The sequence below is a fragment of the Dermacentor albipictus genome, chromosome 8, assembly GCF_038994185.2.
Source record: "Dermacentor albipictus isolate Rhodes 1998 colony chromosome 8, USDA_Dalb.pri_finalv2, whole genome shotgun sequence".
NCBI lineage: Eukaryota > Metazoa > Arthropoda > Arachnida > Ixodida > Ixodidae > Dermacentor > Dermacentor albipictus.
Genome location: NC_091828.1, coordinates 104,380,759 through 104,400,882, shown reverse-complemented (window position 1 = coordinate 104,400,882; position 20,124 = coordinate 104,380,759). Strand labels below are relative to the sequence as shown.

Here is a 20,124-nt window from a genome sequence, read left to right as displayed (position 1 = left end):
CGTGAACGCGCAAGGGAAATAAATTTTGAGGAAATGGAACGAAGTTGCAAAGCAAACATTCTCGTTTCCTAGTCAGATTCTTAGTACACTAAACGCGGCGGTCAATTTTTCTCATTCTGCGAAGATTGAACACACCCGTAAGGTTCATAATATGCGTGATTTGTGGGTAGGTCTTAATCTCAGCCACTTGATTCTAACCGCGTCGCGAGATTCCAGTAAAAATGATGAGCAAATAAAGGTTTCTAGAAAACTAGCGAAGAAATATTTTTAGAAGCAATTTTGCCTAAGTTTAATCCATACATACGAAGAAATGTAATCGTAAGCGCAAATATTAGTGTATTCACAGCATGGATCAAGACTGTTTCAGTCTATATTACTGGAACCTATACGTAGTTTTGGTTACTGGTTACGGACACTGATTTTCGGAAGAAAAAGAAGAAAAACTCGCTAAGTTGCATGCACACATGTGTTATTGGAAAGGACAGGCGCAGTCGCTTCATTGTCTTGATTGTAGAGCTATAGATGGTCGGGCACAGCCCCGTTTCATGAGGTAAACGGCTGAGCAAGAGTGTTCTCGATGTATTCGAGCATCAGGTATCGCTTCACGGGGTGACAGCAATCCTGATTCTGGCTGTCGAGTAGCAGACGGCAATCCACGCGAGGGTGGCAGACGGCACGGCATGTGACGACTCCTGCCATTAGTATGAAGGCGCCCATGTCTCCAAAGCTCCTGAGAGCCTCTCGTATCATGGCGGCTGTCTCTGCCGCACGTATCAACGAGAGCCAGTCAACCTGCTCCGGGAGCGTGCTGTGAGGCTGATCTCGTTCCAGTGCTTGGGCCGAGGGTTTGCAGTCGGGTTGCCGAAGTTCGCAAAATCAATATCAGCCTAAATGTGTTGCATTGGTTATGATATATTGAAGCGTTGTGCCTTCGTATGACGAGGGCTGCACAATGTGTTCAAGTCGACGTCTCCTCCTTTCTCTTCAATAGATGCTTTTCCTGCACTTTAGATATTCACTTGCTGCACCAACAGGTGGCACTTACGCCAGGCCACGGCCACTGGGGCATGTAGCCTAATATAAAGAAGTACCAGTTGGGTCCGAAAGGCGAAGCACCGATTAGGATAGGAATTTAGTAGTTACCTATACAGAGTAAAGATAGTGGTTTTATGGGCCGTGTAAACTTGTAAGCATTAGGTTACTAAATAAATTAAAGTTGATATGATGTGTAAGCGGGACTGAATGAGGACCTAGAAAAAAACACACACACACACGGAGATCGCTGTCTCCGTGTATGTGTTCCTTTCTGCGTTCTCCTTCAGTCACGCTTACACATTTTATATTCGATTGAAAGCAACAAGCCCGGCTATGTGTTTTTATTAAATTAACAAGCACGGTGTCACGCACGGACAGGTAAAGATGAACACATCTCGCTCGACGAGCGCGGAATCTCGCTGTCAGAATGTCGGAGTGAGAAATTCCGCCACCAGCAGCGATCGCTTACACCTTAGTGCATTTTCTCGCTTCCACGCATTGAAACATTTACACAATGGACCACTGTCGGAGGACCTCTTGCTAGGCGCGTGGCCACGGAGTTGGCAGACGACAGAGACAATGCGTGCACTTTTACGTTTCCTAGGTGACAGGGGCCTGGACTCACGCCTGTGATACCAGTTCTGTAATGTGTCCTTCACCTCGTTCCTCCCATTATCATCCCCCATTGTGACCCTTTTTCTTCCCCTCTTCCCCTTCCCTTACGCAGAGTAGCAGGCCAGATGCTCCATTATCCGGCCGACCTCTCTACATTTTCCAATCATTAAAATACTTCGTCTCGCTTCCACGCGAACGAAACGTCGAAAGCACAGCGCATGCGGAGCTACCGTCACTACGCGCACTTTGCAAACATCGCAAATCGCTTTGGAGACGTGGGCCGCGCAGACGGGAGGGTGTCTTCTACGGGCGGAGTACTGCGTGGAAAACAAGACCCCCCCCCCCCCCATTCCCTCGCGTTATCGCTGTATCTCGCGTGCGATAGGAGAGGTCGCGCATCCGGCCAGCTTTCCTCGCTCGGGCACGCGAAAATGAGCAGCATTCGCCGGTTCATTCTCTCACGCTTTCACTCGCACTCATGGCACACGGCGTGCGTCGAAAGTTTTATTGCCCTCGGTCTTTATACGGAGCCTCACAGCGACGGCGACGGCAGAACTTCGCCTGGAGTGTCGTTATATCTGCTATCGCAATAAAAGAAACTTAGTAGGGACTAGTATATATATTCCCTGGGCTAGCTGGTTCGTGCTTGGTTCATGTTGGTTCACGCACGTCAGGCAGTCAGCGTTCGCAAAGAAGCCTCGACTAACGCTGTTTTCGACATGCATTCAGTAGCCGAATGCGCGCACGAGACTGAACCCCGGGATCAACGCCGTACGTGAAGCCGCGCGCTGCTTCGTTCGTGGGGTCGGTTTTAATGGCGCTCGGCGCTCCTGTCGTCGCTGCATACGGCGGCTCATGGTGCTCGCTTTCTACTCGACACATGTGAGACCTTTAGCTCTCCACGTTTGCACCTGGAGGCATAGACGCGTCTGCGACGGCAACGTTTATCTCTGAGCATTGGCGCGGTCGGCCGTGGTCTGCAGCTTTTCAGCGGCCCATTACACAGACGTGAAACCTAGCGCTGCTAGCGCCGCTGGACTCTGTATCGCCTCCCACCCCTTTGCCAAAAGAATGGGGGGAGGGAGAACGCTTCCATCACGAGATGTGGTCCTTTTCTCCTGATTTGCTATTTTTATTAGGTTTTAAGATCGTCACGGAATGCTTTCTCGCTAACAGTTTTTTTTTCCTGCAAGCACTGCGTCCACTGTCTCGTCGCTGCCGCTGGTGGAGCTGCAGTTGTTTCGTACTCGCAACGGAGAACACTGCTCTTATTGAAATAAACAAGAAGCTTGGGCGTGACGTAATAAAGTCCAGAAACTTTAACTAAATGCTCACCGGAAATAACAGAGCGTGTGCCCTTGAAAGCGTGGCAAATGGCAAGCCACATAAAGCGGTGCTCGAGCGCGGAAACATGCTGAGTTCACGCGTGTGAGTGGAAGTGATAGCTGTGCTCTCGCCTTCTACGACTTCGCACCAATTAATTTCGTGCTTTCTTGAATGAGCAGTTTTGGAAGACGCAATTGGCTCGTGCTTTGACATTTTTTTAAAGATAAAAACAAAAGAAACAAGGATTGCGGCTGCTGCACCTAAATAATAGGACTATCTCGAGGAAGGATAAATCGTTCATCTCTGGAAACTTCCGTTGCTCTCTATGGAAAATGTAGCTTGTCATTTTCGTTTCTTTGTTATTAGGCCATCTATGCGTTCGATTAAAAATTAAGAAACGTCACCAAGTAAGTGCGGCAATTTTAAGTGCTTTTACAAAGCTTAGACAGGCATGCGGTTGCTTTTGGTGCTTGCACGCCTGCAGCAGTCATTACCGCATGACAATGCTTTCAATTCCTGGCCATCACTTCGAGAGTCCAGACCTGAAACTCGACAGAAATTTCCTTTTTCTTTTCCATTACAGATTTTCTTTCTTTAGTAATCGATAGGTTAGTGTAAAGGCAGTCTATTTGCAGTTTTCGAGTACGGTACAGATATGAATATAAATCGGCATAATTCGCATCTGTACTTCGATTAACTTTCCCTAGCACAGGTCCATTGGTTCGTGGCATCAAGAACAAATATTCAGCTATGCTGCTTCCATTGGGCAAATTTATTTTCGAGATCAAATGCTTGGAACCGTGAGACCGGGGAACTAGGGCGCTCTGATGGCATGCAGTTATGCTGAAATGCTGTGTATGGTGCGTAAAGGCGAGCTTGCAAGAAGAACGAGCTGGACAACATAAACACCGTTGTCCTCCTTATATTCGCTGTATTTACGTTTCTGCTTGCAGACCTGCCAGTACAGACAAGAATTCCCTGCCACAGCGCTCTTTCATTGCAGGTAGATTTATTCCTCTGTTTATTCTTACATTATGGCCAATGAGATTTACTGGGGAATAGCTATGATTAATTAACAGGAATGTAGTGTGCTGTAGAGTAACACGTATACTTATTCTAATTTATACATTTGTCCAACTAAGCTAAGCGTAGACATTGTCTTCGAGGCATTATTATTTACGTAATTTTACATTTGACGTACACACTGTGTCGCACCGTCCATGGAACCACATTTATCGGATTGGCTCGCACATGCCATTATGTACGACCTTCAAAGTGAATATAGCCATGTCTGCATTTTAGAATAATTAGTTTGTTAATCTAACGAAACTTTGAGATATACTGCGACATTCATAAGACAGTTTGTTATCAGCAAATGTTGGTTAATCTAATGTATGCAGCAGCGAAGGAGCATAAAGGCACTTTTAGGATTACCAACATTTATCCAGTAAGTGTAGCGCTCGCTAACGCGGCTATCCGGGCTGCGTATACGGAAAGCATATCCCGCAGGTGCCGTTGGGAGGGGGGGGGGGGGAAGGTGTCAGAGCTGCGTGCCTATTGGCTCTCGTCACAGGCCACTTCCGCAAGCATGGCGGCACCCAGTTATGCTGCCTCCGACGTTGCCTCCGAGATTTAAGTTTGTTTACGCACCGACGCTGGGCTGCCGCCGCGGTGAACGCGATGCAGCGGTGACGCCCATTTCGTGACTGGAGCCCACATCACTTGCATTGTGGCGTATCCCAGGTCCGGCAAGCAACTTTAAATGCTTTAAGAAACCCCTGTGCAACGTTGCGCAATGATTGCGTGCAGGCCTTTGACAGCGCCGCACCTCGCTGCCGAAAGCCGCGTGGCTCCGTTTTTCGACAACAAAAGCATTCATGCGAAAAGTGGACACGCGCCGAATCGAAAAGGAAGAAGACGGCCACGGCATTATCGTGAATCAATTCGCTGAGGCCAGCGCGGTAACGACGACACGATAAGTTTTTGTTGCAGTTCACAGTGCATATTTCCGAGAACGCTAGAGCGATCAGGTAAGACTTGACGCCGCAAACGTTACGCGGAGCGCGCGCTTGTCCGAAATAATTCGACGCCGCACAGAGTGACTGAAACATGCCACGCAGAATGAGAAGCGCGCATACATTTGGAGGTTGGCGCCCATAAGTCTTCAAGGCATGCTTCAAACCATAAGGACTTTCCTGCTGCCGCGTGTGCGGCTTAGCTCTGACGCTCGAGTCGTCGTGGAATATGATTTCGTTATACCCGCTATGCGTGATGGAAAAGCGCGTGGCCAACACACAATTGTCTCGCATCTCATTGGAATAAATCGTAGATTAAGGGGCAAGCTGTAAAACACCGAGCTTGCTGCGATTCCTCAGTTACAAAAAAAAAGAGAATATGGACAACTTTAATTTACGATGTCTTCAACGCACGGCATTTTTGTGATGCGGCGAAGCATTTAGAGTATTGCAGTGAAGCGAGTGAGAATTTGCACGCATACGCAGTGTAATCAAGAGAGCAAGCAAGCAATTGGGCGTGGCGCGAAATGAGGTGTCTTTACATCAAATGGGAGCGGTCATTCACCAATATTTCTGTGCATTGGGAGAAAGGGTCAGCTCGGGCGCAACTCTGATCCCGCCTATTCAAATACTTTAAAACGCCGAAATGCTTTTTTCAGAAGATCCCTCGGCTGATTTTATCTAAATTCGGTGAATTTTAGAGCGAAAGTTTACTTCTAGTGACTGTTGCAGTAGATGCTTTAATTGCAGCCTAATGTTAAATTGCGGAAAATAGGTAAGTTAGAAGCTCTGCAAACGGCATCCGTTAGGGCGTCCAAAGGGGACAATTTTAAGCAGTAATTGATATTTTACCTAATTCGTTGCACTGTTTACAGAGCTTTCGCAAAGGTCCTACTCGCATAATAGTGGTGCATTTAAGCGTCATGTATAATACACCAATTTTGTCTATTCTAGATGCACTAGCTATTAGTGCAATCTACAGGATTGTGATGTCATTTACATTGCTGAGCTACATAGTTGTAAACATGACAGTTTCTGTTTGTGTAAATTCGCGACTCTCAACAATTTTCAATAAATACTTGAAGCAGCACTTCGAAAATGTGCTACCAACAGTGATTAGGCTTTAACTTTTTTTTCTCAGTCGAATTGAATTCTGGGGTTTTACCTGACGAAACCATGACTTGGTTATGAGGCACGCGTAGTGAGTGATTACGGAATTATTTTGGTCACCAGAGGTCATTTAACGTGCCCCATCGAATTGATGCCATCAATCGATGTCACGACCTCGTGCTTAGCATCGTAACTCCATGGGCGCTAAGCCATGGCGGCGGGTAAACTTCTTCATTTACATCCAACAAGAAACCTAATAAAATTTCGTGCAGTGGTTGCCAAGAAACAGTATTTCTCTTTTACCTTATGTTTAAGTGGGTGCCGCCTAGCTGGAGCTTCCTCTGAATGAACACTTCAGAGGTAAACATCAACAGACAACGTATATGGCGCATTTATTCACAGATGAGAATCTTGCCGAATTTCCTGAAAAATTTGCGTGACCGTCATGGGAGGCGGTCCTTATGAGTGGTGATGTGGACAGAGCTTACGATCATTTTTCATGTGTCAACTTTCAAATTTCATGTTTCAAGTGCTTTTTGCTTGTCGAAGTTTGTCTGAATTTTGTGACGCGGGTAGTTTCATCGCTTCTTAACCTCCTCAGTCAAAAGTAGGGAGTCAGGACCGCCAGATAATTGTGTGGTTGTTTTCGTGCGACTACGCTGGCTGACGGGCTTGGCATCCAACGAAGGATCAGCACTCTACACCTAAAGTTTTCATCGGCCTCCAAAGAAAGTATGTTCTGTGCAGGGGTGCGATTATGACAACCCTACTGCCTGCTGGCCTTTTCCTGCGTCAATTTCCGCGTTAAAAGCTCGAAACGCTCATCAAGTCGAATGGCGGGGCATTTGAATATGTAGCCCTAAAGGCAGGCCAAGGAAACAAATTTCGCGCCTTTGAAAACAAAATGACGCCACTTCTTTTTTAACGGATATGGCGTCACATTATTTTTTCTTTTGCCGGAAGTGTTCCCACCACATACAGATGGCGCTAAGTCCTATGAACTGCCGATGAACCGCCATGTTTTGAACGTATGGGCTCCTATGGAAGCTTCGCTACCAGGTATATTTACCTTGCCCCTACTGCCGTGGCTGATGACGTCACTCAGATTTGACCAACACCTCCCATCGCTCGGACGTGTCCCCGGGTATGGCCACGCCGTTCGCAATACCACGATTGCTACGTCACACGATCCCATGGGGCGGCGTGCTGGCATTTCTGCTGCAGACCGGGGAGGACGTGTTTTCTTTTACATCAGTGAACTGCTGCGTCGCGATGTAAAGTGTTTTGCCTTCCGAATGTTCACGTGAGTGTGCGCCTACAACTCTCACAGTGGGGCGGTGCCACGTACCACGATGCCGAGGTAACTACGACAAGGGACCGCAGGTTCGAGTGTTCGCGTTCCCAATGGACGACCGAAAAGTGACGTGGGAGCCTGCCGTTCGTCGAGCCGACATCGATATTCACGTTCTCTCCTAGATCGGAAGGTATGTGCATGTCTTCGCAGTTAAGTCGTTGCAGTTATGTAATTATAGAAAAGACCACGTCCAACATGTGCTTGGTTCTCGCTAAAAAAACAATGATTTCGTATATGGTTTTGACTTACTATATCCTAAGTCTTGATATTGCGTTGTGGGTTTACATCTGGTTTGCATTATTCGCTTCGACTGCACCGCTTTGCTGTCGCTTTTCGGTTGTCGCGTGGTGGGGGTGCTATCGCCGTCAGATCGCTCACGTGTCTTGAGTGCTTTCGTTCTTTCTGCAGAACCGCGTGGACGCGCCGTTCAGTTCGCGCTCACGCCCGAAGTAATCGTTTGAATGTCCTCAAATGCATTTGTTGACCAGTGCTTCTTCGAGGAAGTTCGATGACGCAACCACAAAGAAGCAAGCTGCGACTCATCCTCGCCGACTGCTGGCCTCAACACCTCTGAGTTCCTTGTTCTTCGTTTGTTTAGAGGAGAAAGTTCAAGCATTAAACACGAAGCACTCGTTCCCCTAGTTCGCTTTCTTGCGTCGAGCGATAACAGTTAACTTTTGTTTACTGGGGAAAAGCGTTCACCGGAAAAAAATAAACGACTACACGTGCCAATATCGTTAGGACAAAGGGAGGCTGAAGAAAGAAAAGTCCATTCTTCCAATGATAACAAGCACCATAAAAAGCAGAGTGTTGTTCTACTTGTACACGCGTTAACATACGAGTGTCCTGTGCCTTTGAAAGGTATATTCTCAGAAAACAACTTTTATTGCAGATATTTTTATCCCGTTTGCATGAAAACGTCTTGAGAGTCGTTAAACATTTAATTCGTTCCCTTGGGCACCGCGCTCCTCTTCTAACAGCTCCGATTACTTAGCTGAAGAAAGAAAGGTGGAGGGAGAGGGTGGAGGGGGTGGAGGGGGTACAACGTAGTTTATTGCTTGCCGCAGCTCCCGCGGCATGTTTACAGTATTACAATCACACGCCCATATCTCTTGCCGTGCTCTACTTCCTTGGACTGTGTACCGCCACACTTCAACCACAATGGGATGCCTAAGCACACATCTCAACAATTTCGTCCTTTTGTAGCTTGGTACATGTTGTCGATGTGAAGCAGTAAGCCTATAGTACAATATACTGTTCATGCTTTTTAGTCAATCGTTTTCATGTATGTGAGCTCCATTTCGCCAACACAATCCCTGTCCACCGAAATACTTCTTGCCTCTTTCCTATAAATTACATAAAAATGATTGTTGTGTGCAGAGCTCCTGTCTACGAAAAATTCCATGTAGGATTAACAAAAATAAAACGCTTTATGACAAGCTGGGAGAAAGATCAGGTAGAAATGCGATGCGAGTGTTCGGAGGACGACGCCATATTTCTGTCGCTGCACTGCTCGTTAGGAGACAACACGGTGCAACCTATTAGGTATACTAAGAAAGGTCGAAGTGCTGGGAAAAACAAAAAAAAAATATATTGGATTTCAAAGATTGACGTCGCACACAATATTCACAGCATTATTTTACTTTGTGGCAAAATGTGTTGCAGCTGGGAGACAAAGGGTTAACCGAACACCGTCTGAGACATTTAATAAACCAGCAACCGTATTTTTCTTTCTTTTTTGTCGAACTTCCTACATCGCAGCGTTTCCATTACGCATTGATATGCCTAACAAATTTAGAGCCTGTCCACTTGAAAACTTCCCAGGTGATCACAGCGCGGCTGTCACACCGCTGCTATTACGTACAGTGGGACACCGGCGTTTCTCTCCTGCTGTCAGCCACTGCTGCGCGAGCATTGAAGAATGGTGGTGTGTGCTCCTAGGGTCTAAATCGCGAACACACCCTTGATTGTAGGAGTTCCGGTACGCTGAAGCCAGTTTATTATGCTGAACCTTGGGAGTTACTCTGTCCGTGGGTTCTTCCTTTCGTTAACGCCAATGGTCGCCGTACTTATAACATGCTGTTCGTCATTTTATGCGCTTTCAGATGAAATCCTCTGAACAAGTTCTCGAGTTAGACGTTCCGAATCCTTTTTAGGAATAGACTCTGGTGACCCCAGTAGTAGGCTGTTAGAGCGCAGAGAATGCATACTTGTGTATTACAGGTCGTTAGGTTACCCGTGGAAGAAATTTTAATTTCGGTCTTACCACACACCAAGGCGTACGTCTATAGCTTTCTGCAAGCCTCTCAAGACGTTTTCATGTGGTTCTGTGTTTCGCGGGTGTTGAGGATAACATCGGCAGGAAAGAGAGCATAGTCCAAACACAAAGAGATCCAGCTATAAAGAAGCCTGAGAGATCATAATTCAGCAGAAAGCTTTCTGAGTAAAGAAAACAGAAGAAAATGTCCACATTCTAACTAGCAACGGCGACGCAATAACATGATGGTCACAACAACATTAAAGCTCGCTTTATTCAAGCATTTGATTATATAGGCGCGGGACCGTGCGCCGAGAATGTCTGAGCATTGAAGATGCGCAGTCATGCTACAGTAGCCTTGTCGCATACAGCCGAAGCAACTCGCATAGAGGTCATGCACTTATGGTTTGGATTCAACCAGATCGCTTCACTTTCTTAAACTACCCTGATTTCCCCGCGCGCCACGGGAATGCTTTTGAATGGGACACTGCTCGTAGTTTAACACTTCTTGGCGTAAGTTGTCCTGTCATGTGGCAGAGCACCCAGGGCACTTTTATTAGAGATCATACCGTTCTACGCGAATTCTTGCGCCGAACACCTCATAAAACAATTACCGATTGGCGTAATGTTGAGACACCGGTGATTGGTTGGTGCATCACTCTCCAAGGATGGACCGATGACCTTCGTGACAAGCCCGAAACATATAGAAGTTGCACGACACCAAGTCGAGCATGCTGTCGCCTTTCCCATCATTCACCCTTGGGAAGCGTGGTATTGAATTCTCCGTCTCTGGAGGAAGGTCAAATGCAACATGTCGCTTTCGAAATGACTCTCGCAAGTGAATGACACCATTGCACGGTATCGTAACAGTCGCACACGTGAGAAATCGCATTTCGTATGTCACAAATTGAACAATGACCCTCTTTCGAACTTTTGGTCAAACCGATTCGCAATTGGTTTCTCAAAAAAGTTCTCGTCCGGGTTCTGTTCCAACACGACTAAAAAATATGCTGGTGCCGTCTACCCTCGCCTGTGATTTCGATAGATTGAATTTAAACAAAACATTCACAGCTTTCTCTGTCAAACTTTAGAGACAGTATACCATATTATCGACGTGTTCCTTCCGTATACTGCTGAGAGCCGAATATTCGAGTTTACAGTAGGCTCTCTGGGATCTCACGCCTTGTGAGGGAAAATTTCGGGCACACAGAGATGGCTTAAGATACGCAGAGAGCACAATGGACAAGCTTGTCCATTGTGCTCAATATTATCCCTGCAGAACTTTTGAAGACGAGGTCTTCTAAGCTGTCTTCACACGGGTATGGCGTATCCGGGATCGGGGTATTTTGTGACCTCTTCCGAATAAAAAACCGTTCGCGCCTGAAGAGGGTCTTAGCGAGTCGCAAGATTAGGTATCAAAACGAAGGTCTCAACTAGACGAAAAGCAAGTGTTAGTCGAAGAGTACGTAAAAGTTACGGTACGGGTTTAGTAAGCGCAAAATTAGTCGAAAATTACCGATTGAATTACACAGCTAAATAGGGCACACCACCAGACAAAGTTCGGTTGAGGCAAAGAAGCCGTACGGTCAACTTCTGTTTGAATGGGAGCCCTGTATTGACCAAGCGTCCGGGAGGGGCGCTTGGTCAATACAGGGCTCGCGCGAAGAAATTGTGCCTGAAAGGTGGCTACCACAGCGCCCACAGAAAGCAAGAATTAATCGCAGAAGATGCAGATGTTACGGGAGGGGCGTAATCAGCGCCAACATAGTCGAAAATTTGCCATATTGCAGAGTACCATTGTAAACGGTGCAGTGCCGTGAATATATACAGTATGAGGCAAAGCTGCCGTCCGGTACACTCTTGGGAAATGGGGCGAGTGCGTTTGACCGAAGTAGGTATCGTGCAATCAAGCCAATGGTATCCTGAAGGCCGCTACGGTTTGTTCCGCAAGAAGCGGGATTTGCTCTTGGAGTAGCTAAAATTAGCGGTGCGGACGTAATTTGCTCAAATATAGTCCAAAATAACCCCTTTGCACCATTGGCAATACAATCTCCGGGGTGGGCCCACCTGACCTTCGGGTTAAAAAAGAGGGGAGGGGAGTCAACCAAATGTCGAATCAAAAGACAAGGTAGCCGCAATTGTGCTTCAAATAGCAAATGACAAAAATACGAAATCGGCGAACGATGAACGAGAAGCATCAACAAGAACTGAAACATACGACCGAAGCATTGGACAGACGTCCAACCTCGCGCCGTTCCGTTCAAGCCCCTCCCACCCTCAATAAATGGAAGAGAGGGGGGAGGGTGCGAGGGGTGAGACCGCTTCCGTCACGAGGTGTGGTGCTTTTCTTCTCATTGTCAGTCTTTTTATATTTTTTACTAGGTTCCAAGCTAGTGACGTGTCGCTTCGTCGTAAAGATTTGTTTTTCTATGAGCATGGCAGCCACTTTCTCGTCGCTGCCGCCGATGGAGCCGCAATAAGCTTACCTTACAAAGTTCAGAAATATTAACGAAATAAACAATCGGAACATGTCAACGAATAATAAAACGTTCCTCGTTTGAACGTTCTGTTCCTTCTTTCGGGAGGTATAGTGTGTCATATTGGTTGCATTAGTTATTATGCGATTGCTGTATTGCACGCAATTGTGGCAATTCAAATGGTTCTTGCAAAGTCTAAACAAGTGTCAGGATACTTTTCGCACTTGCGTGCCAGCACCTGACATTGTCTCGTGACGAGACTTTCGATTCTTAAGCGTCGCATTAAGTTACCGGAGCTCAAACTCGTACGAAAATCAGTTTGGTTTGGTACGACTTGATTTCCTTGGTGGTAATTGTTGTAAAATCCATATCGAGTTTAGAAAAATAAGATACTATTGTGAGCATGTATACGGATTTGTCGCATCTGTCGATAGAATAATTTTGCATACGAAAGGTGTATTCTTTCGTGACATCAAGAATAAATATCCAGCATTGGTGCTTCCTTTAGTAAACAGATTTTTTTTTCGTGATTAGGCCTAGGAACCGTGAAAGAAGTAGCTGAGGTATTACGGCGCTCTGATGACATGCTGTTGTGCTCAAATATCGTACAATTAGTACCTGTAACGCGTGTATTCATGGCACGTAAAGGCAGGCTTGAAAACATGCCAAAAGTAGAATAAGACTGACAACGATAATGACATTGTGCTTGTCCTCGTTCGACTTAATTCTCTGTTTGCACAGGTGCCGTTGCTACCATGAATCCCTGCCGCGTTGCTCAGTCATTCGCGTTTATGTATAGTAGGTTAAAACATATATTATACTGTATGTTTATTATTTAGTACGGCGACACCTTGTCTTTGAGGCATGGATATTATTTTTACGTAAATTGCCCTGCCCTAACACTCTGCAGCGTCAACGGAGCCAGAAATTAATAGATGCGCTCCCTCACGCCACGTTACACATCCTTCAAAATGAATGTGGCTGCTCGGGTTGTTTTCGAATGAATGTTTTACCACCATGACAAAGTTTGGAGAGCAACCACGGAAATTATTGGAAGTTTTCTTTCTCAGCACATGTCTTTTAATTTAACTTCTGCAACACCCGAGAAACCCAAGGGAACCATTAGAATTACCCCTAGTTATCTAGTGAAGGCAGCACTCGCTAACACGACTGTCCCTGCTTGGCATCCTTTCGGTAACTGTCATAAAGGCCCGCATGAAATCGCCGAGAAGGACATGAACATCGGCAGGCAGATGACCGTCAATCCTGTAGAAATAATAATTTAGGAGGTGCCCACCAAGAACATGGAAACCGGCAAGAATCTGAGAGATCAGTTCATAAAAACAATAAATGAGGCGATCCTGGGTGACGGCATGGAAACCGCCAGAGACCGTTACGAGCGCTGGGCCGATGAGCAATACGCATTTCATGTATAAGGCCCACGTCTGCTCTATAGCCTGGACATCGTAATGCTTCCCCGAAGCAACCACGATGCCACAAAGTTAGCAATTTCCATCTTGCTCGAGTGGCCACTATCAGCGCGAGATCCTTCTCAAAAATTACAACATTAGGACAAGTAATGTATAGACAATTTTTTTCGTAAATCGCCCTTTGCCAATTAGGTGGTTTTCGTTGTAACACGGCACCGTATAAACTGATGACGACAGTCAGAAGTCATTGCGAACGCCAATTTTACCAGTCGAGTTCGTCTGAATGATGCGAACTCAAACACTTAGAAGGGGAAACCTTTTGATATCAAACGCCGCCAAATGACAATTTAGTTCTGAGGAAACCCGAAAGATGTGGAACTTTCATCAAAGGCAAAAAAGTGGCACGGCATTCATTTTAAGCAAAAGCACTAAAAATATACGAACTCCCCGCGGCTTTCTCAGAAAGAAGCCTTCGAAGTTGAAAGGAAGTTTGCCCTGGTCAGAGCATAGAACCGGCGACCAAGACTTTCTGAGTCGGTCGCTCTACCATCTCAGGAAAGATAGTCTGGCAGATTGTAACCCGAGATCCAATAGATGGGCAACCCTAATGTTCGTGACAGTGAATACGACAACTCGATTTGGGGAAAACGTGCAGAGTGAAGGATTTCTAATGAAATAGGACGGAACTGCAAGGAAATCATTTTCATTTCCTCTTCCGCTTCCTAAGGTGGATGTCGATTTTACCTTTGTACAAATATATCCGCACCTATTGAAGAGAGAGAGAATCAACTTTTGTACTGAGCCCTTAGTGACGGTTGGTGCGCGCTGGCACCAGATGGGGTGGAACCTTCTTCTCAGGTCCCATATGCGTCCAGCAGTTCCTGGCCCCTAGCCGCCAGCACGAGCTGGGTCGGTAGGTCGGGGCTCGACAACAAGGTCTCCCATCGCTCAGGGGGGTTGGGGCTGGGGAGGGTGGGGGGTAGGGATAGTGGGGGGTTCTTGAGCTTAGTGCACTCTGCAAGGATGTGTGCGAGAGTGCCTTTTGACCGTCTGCAAAAAAGGGCATGAAGTGTCATGCTCTGTTGGGAACACCTTGTGCAAGAGCACGGGATGCACTAGCGGCCCCGCTTGCGTGCGTCGCACGATCGTTTGCTGCATTCGGCTGAGTTGCGGATGCGGACGGGGAAGCCTACATCTGCCGCTTCTGTACATTTGCGTGATTTCTTTGTAGCTTGTCACGGCGTGCGGTAGCTCTGGCTCGTCCTCGTCCTGGATTGACAGTTCTCGGGCATAGTGGTCGGCGAGTGCGTTGCCTTCCACTTGCGAGTGAGCCGGGACCCACACGAGTTCAACGGCCCGTCCCGGTGGTTTGCATTTGGTGAGGATCGCTAGTGCCGCGGGAGAGATGTTCCCCTTGCGGTAGCTTGCGTAGGCGGTCTGGGAGTCTGTGACCCCGGTCCTCACTCCCGGTTGTGCGAGTGCGAGGGCCATGGCCACTTCTTCTGCTTCGGCTGTATTCGTCGTCCGTATCGACGCGCCTGTGACCAGTTTATCGATGGTGGTGACGACCGCCGTTGCTCTGGTTCCGTGCTTGGGAAGCGAGGAGTCCGCGTAGAGGACCTCGGGGTCCTCTTCCAGCTGTCGAGCCAGTGCCTTGGCCCGCGCAGAGCGTCTCTCGTTGTTTCTCCCCGGCTCCATGTTCCGGGGGAGGGGCTTGGTCTTAATGTCTCTCCATGCTGTTGGGAGCGGCTCCGTTGTCGGTTGCTGTTCAATTTGCCATCCTATCTTGCGTAGAACGGCCCGACCGTGCTCTGTCCGGCTCAGCCTTACTCTCTGGTGGGATAGGTGTGCTTCCACCAGCTCTTCCACCGTGTTGTGGACACCCATTTCCAGCAGCTTCTGCGTTGACGAGTAGACTGGGATTCCCATGGCGAGTTTGACTGCTTTCCTTATCGTCGTGTTCAGCGTGTCGCGGTTCACCTTCGCAAGCTGGAGGTACGGGGCGGAGTACGTTACGCGTGACACGACGAATGCCTGCACCAGGCGCAGTGCGTCTTCTTCTTTGATTCCTCTGTTCCGGTTGGTGACTCTCCGGATCATGCTCAAAACTTGCTCTGATTTGGTCTTGATTTTGTTGACGGCTGCGTGCTCCTTGCCATCACTGCGCAACAGCTGGCCCAGTATCCGTATCTGCTGCGTTGGTTTGATCTATGCGCCGTCGATGGTGATGATTATATTCGGCAGCGGCTCTTTCTTTGGTCTTCCGGGCTGCGCCATGAGCAGCTCCGATTTCTGTGGAGCGCAGCTCAGGCCGCAGGTCGTGGCATACTCGTGGACGGTCGTTGCCGCTCTCTGCAGGGCTTCCTCTGCCCAGGCATCAGACCCCGCGCGGTTCGCCCACACCGTTTTATTGTCGGCATAGAACGCGTGGTCCACGCCCTCGATCTGATTGAGTAGTTCGGGTAGGGGCATTAGTGCTAAGTTGAAAAGCAGAAGTGACATTACAGACCCCTGTGGGGTACCCCTGTCTCCGAGTTCCACCTGTTGGAGGTCCGTAAGACGGGTGGCTTGGCGAAAAGTATTGGTATGTACCACTCGAACGTAACCGCGTTGCGAAGCACTAATAGCATTATTAGAGACAGAGAAGTGTCTTGAAAACTAAAGAACAATGCTTTTTAGGAACCGTTTTGGACAAACTTCATGCATACATGCGAATAAACAAAATCGTAAGCGTAAATATCGGTGTAATAACACTATGAATCAGGAGTGGTTCAGACCATATTACTAGAACCACTTCGTAGTGGGAGTTATCAGTCACCGACGCCGGTTTTAGAAGAAACGCTAAGTTGCACGCGCACCTGGGAAGAAACAGAAATCACAAGCACAATCGGCTCACTGGCGGAGCTGCAGCGGCATTGCAGAGTTGCCGACAGCGTCCACCCTTTGAGACACTGTTGGCGTTTCACGGGATGGATGGCTGAGAAAGGGTGTAGCACCCACCGACTCTGCAACACTGGCGCCCTAAGGTCAGCGCTCTCAGCCGGCGCCTTAAACAGAAGAGAAACATAAAGATACGCAGCGTGTGCTCTAGATGCAAGCTCACCACGCGCAGTCTCGTTCCGGAAGCATCGCAAGTTGCTCGCCCAAGCTGCCACTCCACTTGTCGCCTTCACCCTTTGACGGAAATAAATGTAAGGCGCACGTAACGCCTCATTGGCCACCATCACGTCCTCTTACGAGAGATTACTTCAAGTATTCGAACATCAGGTATCGCCTCAGAAGGTTCCACTAATCCTCCTTCAGGCTGTCCAGTTGCAGACGGGAATGTTCGCGAGAGTGGCAGACGACACCGCGTTTGACAACGCCGGCCATTAGCATGAAGGCGTCTATGTCTCGAAAGCTCCTGACAGCTAGCGTCTGGAGTCATGGCGGCTGCCTCGGGCGCACTGACCAGCGACAACCGGGCGACCTGCTCTGGAACTGCGCTGTGACGCTGGGCTTGTTTCAGCGCTTTGGCCGAGGACCAACAGCAAGGTTTCCAACGTTCGCAGAATCAATACCAGCATAAGTGTGTAACATTGATCTTGATATATTGAAGCATTGTGCCTTCGTATCACGTGACGTCTCGGTTGTTTCCAGCATGTCGCTCGTTCAATCCATCTACGTTCTTGCGACGCACTTGGCATCGCTGTTGACGAATGACGAGACCAAATGCTCGCGACCTTGAAAAGAAGATTTGCATAATCCGTCAAAGCGATAACATCCCGCCTGCAGAGATACAGTGCTAAGGATGCTTGTTAGTTAGCATTCTCGGATAAGGCCGTGAGTCCTCTGTTTGCTGCGACGTTGCAGTTCTTTCACGATTTGGTGCACTGAAAATTGCGTTAACTCCTTTCCAGGGCATGTATCGTGCTTTGGTGAGTGAAGATAAGTCCACCAAGTCACAACCTATGATTGCACTCTTTTCTAAATGAACCCAGTTTACTCAGCCAGATTGCTCAAACAATGTAACGTCGCGATCAAGTAAAGAAAAAAAAAGTGAGGTTCGATTTTAAAATATGCCTTCAGATTCGCATAATCCAGCCCTGAGGATATACTTTGCACCGGGCCGAATGCACCTCTGCTGTTCGATTGCACTCCATTGACCAGAGCCTCCGTTTGCGCGGCAAGAAATGAGGTACCCTTACAACAAATGCAAGTGGTCATTGGAACGATTATACACTTGTGCTTCAAACTTCTTTCCACCTTTTAAGTATTAAAATCGGGTCTTACAACTGTAGACAAGTATGTTTCAACCTTTCAACTATGTTTCAAGGCCATAGCCGGATAAGCTAAGATCAGCAAGCACCACAAGATATTAACCAAGCATAGCCTGTGTATGCGCTAAGGTTGACTTGCACGGTTGTTTTAATGATTCTACAAACAGAGATAGCGCTGCCTTAGTGCGTGTGCTTTTTTCTACGTTCTTGTTCAATCGCACTTACTCATTCTATGATGTACTCAAGCCAACTAGCCCGTCAACGTGTTTTAACTAAATAAACCAGCACGGCGTCACGCGCGTGCAGGTAAACATGAAACCGCGTCGCTCGATGACAGCGCAAACAGTCTCTGAAAACGCTGGAGATAGGAATCGCGGCAGCAGCCGCGAGCCAATTCACTTCCGGGCATGGGTCGCTTTAACGCATACGAAACGTCAAAAGCACAGCGCATAGAAAGCTACCGGCACTACGCGCACTCTGCAAACACCACAGATCGCTTTCGTACAGGTATAAAAAAAATGGCTGTGGCTTAGCTAAGGTTAAGCCCAGGATGCGAAGCATACTAGTCTTTATTTTAACGCGACAGCGTTAAGGAGCTCGTGTAGCAGAAAAGCCGGTGTCGTCGGCGTCGGCTCAGGCATGCGGCGCTTGCTCAGGCGCACATTTCGTTGTCGCGCCGAACGCTGCGTTGCTCGACGCTCACCGCGTCCGATGCGGGGCGCGTAGTCGCTGCGCCGTAGCAAAGCCACCTAGAAACAGTCTCTGTAGCACGCCGCAACTTTCGCTTCTCATTCCAACGAGCAGCTCTGTCTGCAGGAGGCATCTCACCTCGTGAGTGTCTAGCAGAGGCAAGCGCAGCTGCTTATATACCGGCGCGACGCCGCGAGCGACGGCGCGAGTTGGAGCCCCGTTTCTCCTCTGTCATGACGTCACGGTGTCACGTGGTATTGAAGGAGCTGAGGAGCTAAGTTGAGCTCTAGTAATATGCTTCGCATAACATATTTCCTATCGCTAACCGTGCTCCCTTTTTCCGGCGGAACTGCGAATTTTTCTAAACATCCTGATGGACGCTGTGAACAGGCGCAGCCATTAGCGCGGCGGCAAAGCAGAATCTGAAAGGGTGTGAACGAGCTCGCTGACGCTACATTGACCTCGACGGTGCGACGCTTTGTAATGGTGGCGCTTGCGTAAACTCGGCAATGGCTTCGCTGTATACATCCACTTTCACGCGGTGGAATGGAGGTGCACTTTGTTCATGCCTATTCTTCACTTCATTCGTATTTTAATAAAATCGTCTTCCACGTACAATTACGATGTGCCCCATCATAGTTCCCGCGGCCGTCCTGCAACGTAGGAGACGCTCGTTGTATTCGTGCGCACACTCCGCAGCCACACCTCCGCGTTCTTACGTCATCAGTCACGAACATTTGTCGAGGTACTTCGGCTCTTGGCTCACATGACGCGAATCGCGCATTTGGACGAGAGGGCAAGAAAATTTATTTTAATCCTCCTTGCGAGACTGACCTCGCGAGCGCCGGCAGTCATCTTGTCATGGCCGGAGCGTAATTGTAATTGTGCACTGCGGTACTCTCATTTGCCTCAAGAAAAATGCGGCGTCCGGCGTGCTGGCGTTTTTCTCTCTTCACTTTCGACAGCTATCGTCCGACGCGACGGCATCTTGGCTTTCTAAATTCCCGCACAGTGCGATAGATACCGTGCTAGGGCTTCCTCGACGGCAGCGAAGAAGTATAAAAAATCTGAGACGGTGCTCCCAGCTTTCGTCACGAGATGTTCTTCCTCTCGTTGGCCCCTTCGACAAAAAAAAAATAAATCCCAGAGACAAATGTGACATTTTCAGGGGGACAATTCTTCCTCTGTGGGTACTTTTTGTTGAGGATTATTGCCTCTCTTACCCCTCAAAAATTGGCTTCGCCTAGATGCTGATGAGGGCAGTGCACTGCGCTTCGTCGACTGCTATGTGTTTTCCCATCGCTTAGATACAATTTTCTGCAAACAGCGCTCGATCATACGAGCGAAACAATATTAAAAAGGTGCAGAAAATTCTGTAATGCCTTGTTATCTTTATACTTAATATGAAGATAATTGTTATAAATCGCATCTATCCCTAAATTAACTTTTTCTACCATACCACTATTGTAGCGGATTATCAAGCATCAATATGCAGCCATGCTGCTTCCTTTGACAAAAATTATTTCCAAAATCACGTCTTGGAGCCCTGAATGAAG

The 20,124-nt window shown here is 47.9% G+C and overlaps 1 protein-coding gene across 1 annotated transcript in view; it reads left to right on the top strand.

Moving 5' to 3' along the window:
• The window catches only part of LOC139048932 (uncharacterized), a 252,554-nt gene that overhangs the window by 57,328 nt on the left and 175,102 nt on the right, over nucleotides 1-20,124 (top strand). The window contains exon 2 of the mRNA XM_070523913.1: nucleotides 7,432-7,585. The gene's annotated coding sequence lies outside the window, so the exon portion shown is untranslated. The remainder of the gene's footprint in view (nucleotides 1-7,431; nucleotides 7,586-20,124) is intronic.